We start from the raw sequence: 7,203 nt of genomic DNA, 5'->3' as shown, positions 1-7,203 counted from the left end.
GGAAGACCAGCGAGGGATCTGCTGGTGGCAACGTTAGGTCCCTGACTCACACTACGAAATGAAGTGGCCTTGGGTAAACCCGCCTTTAGGTCTTAATTTGTTCTTTGATACGACTGTTATGTGTAATGTTTCCCCAAGGGACGATAGAATGAGTAAGAATTTCAAAGTACGTATATATACCTCCATCAGTAAATGACAATACCAATTCGGAAGATAGTTTATGAGGACCGGAAATTTCAGTCTAATTACCATCGCTTGGGAAAAATTAACCTTAAGGCATTCTTAGCCTAGAGTTCAGAATCTAACTCTTGTAATATATAATGAATGAGTTAGCATGTAGAGGGTTTATAAAATTCAAGAACAAATAGATTTTCACGGATGTATTACAGAATAACCTGCACGATGTCAATATGTATATACGTAATATATATATATATATATATATATATATATATATATATATATATATATATATATAGATAGATAGATAGATAGATAGATAGATAGATAGACAGATACACTAGCCTAAGCCAGGTACCATTTTACCGACCAACCCCCAGGGGTGGATGATGGATGTTAGTGTCTGTAAGTAAATGAATGCTAAAGAAAATTGAAACTTGTTTGTGTATTTAGGGGGGGACTTAAAGTTAAGGATGATAACGTTCGTGTATAAGAGGGACTTGAAGAAGGGTGTCTCTAGACGAAGGGCACATGGAGAAAATGAAGGAAGATATAGGTTTGAGATTGATGGAGGTCAGGGAAATAAGCCAGTTGTTTGCTGATAACACAGCACCGGGGACAGAATCAAGTGAGAAACTGCAGAAATTGGTGACTGACTTTGGAAGACCGCGTGGAAGAAGGAAGTTGAGAGGAATTGTAAATAAGATCAATGTTATAGATGGACAGGTGAACTAAGGTGAAAGTTTGATGGGAGAAAATCTGGGAAAGTGGTGTTTTAGATACGTGGAAGTAGACATAACAGCGAATGGAATAAAGAAAGCGGAAGTGCGTCATAGGTTTAGTGAGGGAGGCGAAGAGTAGTGGAGCATTGAGAAATGTGTGGAAGGAGAGACCGTTATCTGAGAGGATGAAAATAGGTATGTTTGATGGTATAGTAGTTCCAACGATGTTCTTTAGATGCGAAGCATAGACTAGAGACGAGGATATACGGAGAGTGGATGTGGTGGAAATGAAATGTTTTCGGGATAATACGTTGTGTGATTTGGATCGATCGAGTAAGATACGAAACGGTTAGAGAGAGAGAGAGAGAGAGAGAGAGAGAGAGAGAGAGAGAGAGAGAGGTAATTTTTTGCACAGTTTTATCTTATCACTGCTGTTATCGCGCCCTAGCCATTATCGTTGAGAACGTGTGGGTGGTTCAAGTCATGTGAAAATGCAATTTCCGGACGGTCATCTGCCCACTTAACCCCTTCTTATATATTTTAGACACGTTAGTAAATACTGAACTCCCATTCTCTTTCGAGTATTTCCTCCCTTCTTCGTTTTGTTATTATCTGAAGAACGATGTCACATGTAGAATGCAATCCCAAAGTGGACACATTTCTACCGGACAACTTATCACTCAAAACCAATATCTATAAATCTGTAAATTGTATTTTTGCAGGCCAATGTATTTTAGTATCACATCATTATATATACATGAGGTCCTGAAATAGTGACAGGACCATCAAGCAGGTCGGAAATCATTCATACCTTATTCCATCATGCATAGTAGACGTGGTGTCTCATGACTGGTATACAAGATCGCCATACTGTCCTGCCTCCGTACGAAATTAATCGATTGCATGATAGATAATTGAACTTTGCGTACGATGAAGTAGTTAAGGATCTGTATGATAGATAATTGTACTGTACGTACGATAACTTAGTTAAGGATCTGTATGATAGGTGATTGTACTGTACGTACGATAACTTAGTTAAGGATCTGTAAGATAGATAATTGTACTGTACATACGATATTAGTTAAGGATCTCTATGTTAGATAATTGTACTGTACGTACGATATTAGTTGAGGATCTGTATGATAGACAATTGTACTGTACGTACGATAACTTAATTAAGGATCTGTATGATAGATAATTGTACTGTACGTACGATAAATTAGTTAAGGATCTGTATGATAGATAACTGTACTGTACGTACGATAAATTAGTTAAGGATCTGTATGATAGGTAATTAGACTGTACGTATGATAACTTATCTTAGTTAAGGCTCTGTATAATAGATAATTGTACTATACGTTTGATATCTTAATTAAAAGGATCTGTCAAGTGGAAAACAAATTTCGTAAGGCTAATAAAGTACCCATCTATCTGTTTCTATATCTAACTTGTCTTTGTCTCCGTTTATGGCTTTTGCAGAAAATAATCGTAATGTAAGACTGAGGTCAGTTATAATATCGCTCAACCTTGACGTTAAATATCCTAATAAATTGAAAGACAGAACTGCCAAATAACATGAATGAAAACCATTTTGTCTATTCTTGTGCTTGTGTTATTTACGTGTTGTATCTATACGTGTTTTCTCATTTGTTTCTGATATTTTTTTGTATGTGCGTAGGAATTTCTTGTATACGCTTTGTGAATATTTATACATGAGTGGGTTTGTAACGAGCAGTGGAAATACTATATCATTCTAACCTACAAGTCTCTAGTGCACTGAAGATCACACTACAGGTGTGCATACATACATACAAATCTTATATGTTAAATCTAATGGCCATTAATATGGATACATATTACTTTCAAAAAGGTACATTGCCGCTAGAGTCAAATCTCTTGCACCATATTCGTATAAACAGTGGCAGGCGCTCCTTGTCGAACGTATTGGGAGGAAGTCGCAGACGAATCAAGGTTGTTCAGAACGTTTTTCAGGAAAATTATGTTGAAAATAGCTCGAGTCGTTGAGACGGGCACGGGTGAGGTGAGGTGTTGGCTCGTTGCCAGAACCAGCCCACGCCTCCCTCACCACTGCTCACGGCCCGGTGGAGGTAGTATTAATGCTAGGACTGAAAAACATATTCTCTTTCCTTCAAAGCAAGATCCTCACCATATTTATATATTTTTTTTCTCAATTTAAAACTGTATGTAGAGTTGTGATAGGATTCATTGGAAAGATTACGCTTTGAATTGTTCACTGGAAACCATATGCCAACGATCACTCGCTGTTCAATGAACTTTAGTGACTGACTGTTTTCGCCAAGCAACATTGCTCCAGTCGCCCATAATTCCAGTATATCAGGATCTAAGTAACCTGTTAAATGCCTGCTAATGCTACCAGAATTATGTCAACATAATGATATTAAAAGAATATGAATAAAGGATATTCTTCCTAGGAGCCCGCTACTCCTACATTAGCAAGGAGTGCCCGTCAGACTATTGTGTAAATTATCTGCCATCCCGCCCCTGTACTTTGACGAAATGGAAGTGGAAGTCAAACGAAGTCAGGCGAACAGTGTATCACTGGAGAACAGCAGGCGAACAGTGTATCACTGGAGAACAGCAGGCGAACAGTGTATCACTGGACCCCCCAAAAAGCTGATTATCTTCAGGTGTGGAACGTCTGTTCACAGGTTCAGCGACGCGCCCACTCACTGTGAGGTGTGGCAGGCCAACCATTGCCTGATCCTGCGGACGCCGTAAATCGACCGACACATCTCGGTAATATCTGTATAATCTGAACATGTAAATCAATCTATTTATTTTTTTCTTTTACCGTGGCATATAAGGTAACTGTATACTACAGGTTATGAAGTGCTTAGATGACAAACTCCTTTCAGCGTAAAAATGATTCAAAACGCCACACCAGTCTGGTTCTGCAGCAGTTTGTGCCACACACGTCAGACCACAGTAGGGATAACATAGAGTCGTATGACACGTCAAGATGGAATTTATACTTTTGGAATTTCTTTGCTTCTACGACACTAGACCATATCTGAAATGTGTTTCATTTAAAAATGCCGACCATGACTGTTTCTTATTGTTGAACTTGTGTTCACTAGTACTGAATGTTTGCTGATACTCATGTAAATATTATTACACCTTTTTCTCTCGAACATCATAACCGGTATGAGAATTACTAGAACCACTTCAACCATAGCGCCAGTCTCTTATGGACATGATTTGCAGAGATCCCATTCGTGGTGCCAGATATTTAGGAACTTTAAAAGACGGAACAATAGTTGTAGGAGCGCTGCCGGAACAGACCTAAAATGAGCCAATGATGAAGACAAAGCAAGTACATAAACGCACGGTGGACGTGGCTGGCTTCCTGAGCGGTTAAATAAATTACGGGAAAGTTTTCCGACGCTGGAAGAAAATCCAAAACTAAGGAGACAAAGGTGGGCAAGACAAGCTCTCGGAGGACTGAGGAAATGTGGGTGTGAACGTAAGTAAGCAAGCACAGGAGTGGTCCTCTGTGGCTGGTCCCTGCTGGTAAGGTCCGGGCCACACGGGTCCGTGTGCCGATGCCAGTGAGCAGGGTGTCATAACCTAATAAACCAGCTATATAAACTGGTGTTCATCGTCCATAGCGAGCTAGGGCGATATCTTTCTGTGGACGTCCTGTGTCTTCGTAAATAACCCTGGAATTCCCACTGACGAGGCATAACCACTGGGTCCGTGCCAGTGGCAAGCAAGAGCCATTAGATTCGTCCACTGATGAAGGAGAACCATTGGGTTCGTGCAAGGGGGAGGTGGAGGCATCGGGTTCGTCTTGGTGACTAGGCAGAGCACTATGGTTCGTCCCAGGGGTGAGAGAGAGAAAAAAGCTAAGAATATAAGAGGGAGACAGAGAGATTTTAGTGACTGTCTATCAGTCCTGTATATCACCCTTGATATTCTACATATGTCCCTCAGTCAGTGTCTTTAAACCTCTCATTAAAACGTATTTATTAGAGGCTATTTCTTCCAGCGCCATGAATTGTCATAACCTGAATGACATGCAGTATTCAGAGCCATTCTTCCGTGCATTCGTTTCCAGGAAGCATATCTCGTACCATCACTAGACACAATACTTAAAGCTGGCCAAGCTTTAACTGACGTCATGCGAAACATAAACACGCATTATTCAATGGTTCTTGCAGGGTACTATCCGTGGGTACTGTCCGTCGGTTTGTCTATATTTTTTTCTTGTTTTTGTCTCTCGTGAATTAAATCATTTGTCCCAACACGGCAGAAGAAAACACGTTATTCATCTGTATGTAAGTCCGAGCCAGTTTAGCTGATGACTAATGTTGTACAAGATCGTAACTCATTTGTTCCACTCGATTCTTGTAGTCGCGCCTCTCTCTCTCTCTCTCTCTCTCTCTCTCTCTCTCTCTCTCTCTCTCTCTCTCTCTCTCGGAAGAAGGGACTGTCTTTCCCCTTGATAAATTTCTTTTACAGTGTTGTTAGCCAAGCCTTTCTTCCTCTTTGTTTCTTTTACAGTGTTACAAGCTAAGCCTTTCTGCCTCTTTGTGAGCGACATGTCGCGAGGGGAATGTCAGTGCGACGAGTGCTCGCAAATTCTCCTCAGCTTACCCTGTGGTCGTACTGTCACTCACGCAAGATCGTACACGCAAATATCTTCAAAAAAAAAAGCAGTTAGAACTATAGACATTCTATTAATTCGTACTGATAGATAAGAATTTGCACAACAATCAGTGCTAACCAGAGTTGATATAAAGGTGATTCGGAGCCTTGTAGGTTTGAAGACCAGGTGTTCACTGTTCCATTTGATGTACTCAGATCAAGGAACTGTCTTACAGTTTATGGGCTTCCAGTGGTAAAGTTGTTATCCTTGCTGACCGTGAGGCACGCACGGGCCCACATGGGTTCCTAGTCTTGGGGTTTTGGCAGCCGGTCCGCAACCAACCCAGCTTTTCATCCTCCACTCGAGTCTAGCTCTGAACAAATCTAACTAAAAAGTGAAATGCAGAGAGATTATAGATATTACTCGTACAGCGCAAAATGATGACTTGCCTCGTGAGAAACTACTAGGATGATTACTGGCCAGAGACACGTGATGTTGATATGCCAGTGCGAGTGAGGAAATCTAGGTAACAAAACAGTGTTAGTAGCCATCTTTAAGCTCATTACAACAAGGGCGGAGAAATGCGTTGTCTTAACTGTGGTTCGTTGAATGTTAATGACCACACCTAGAGACTTGTCATCGGTGAAATTCACTGGCAAGTCATGTGAAATTCATAGTGAGAACGTAACGTACCTGCAAATATTGGAAGAAAAAAAAAAGACTTTCAAAATCTGAGTAATGGATTACACATACCCGTATTTCACATTGTGGGGTCCGCTTTCATTACACAAAGCCTGGGGCGTGGATCGATGTGACCCAACTACCACTGAGTTGTTGGATAGAAAAAATAGAAAAAAAGTTTGTTTTTTCGTAGTTTGACGATGTTTGAGAGTGTTCACATCAGGGACTTGACGGAGCATAAAAGACATTCAAATTAATTTGCCATTTCGGTTTGTGAATTTTACGTTAAAATTGTTTCAGTATCATATGACTCGTTAATAAATCACTGAAATGTTTCTGCTGCTAAAGTCTTTCTCGTCCGAACGTGTTATCGTTCCCGCCTACCGCGCAAAAGGTCCTGGGTTCGAGTCCTGGCTGTTGGAAAGTATTATGTGTTCTATGAAAGTGTGCGTTCAGTGTATTAGTATCGTATATATAACATTTCGCGCTGACTTTACCTTCTGTGCCTGTTATTTAGATCAGCATTTGTGCATCTCTCATCCTATCCAACGTCTCCTCTCCCTAATCATGAATTTATTCACCCCTTTTCCCTATCCCATTAATATATGAAAATATATGAATGCTAATGACTAATGACAGTTAAACTAAACGGTGTATGATTATGGACGCCAACAAACTTCATCGACAGTATTTTGATTTTCTGAGAAAAGTATCTTTGAACTTACTTTCTTGAGCTGGTTGAAGTATCATGATCTTAGTTTACAAACACATTCCCGATACCCAAATTTCTTACTGTGTTTTATGTGGAGAGACGTGATCTGTGTTAAGCGTCACTTAGATTAGAAAATGCAATATCTCATAAACAGATACTGATATATCCACTTTACCTTTGGTGATTCCAGGAAACTCCTGCTGTCACTCGAGACAGAGCTCTCTTTTTTGTTCCTTCGCCATAAAATTCATCACCAGGTATTAAATCTGATCTAACTT

The sequence above is a fragment of the Panulirus ornatus genome, chromosome 23, assembly GCF_036320965.1.
Source record: "Panulirus ornatus isolate Po-2019 chromosome 23, ASM3632096v1, whole genome shotgun sequence".
NCBI lineage: Eukaryota > Metazoa > Arthropoda > Malacostraca > Decapoda > Palinuridae > Panulirus > Panulirus ornatus.
This window is presented reverse-complemented; position numbering follows the sequence as displayed.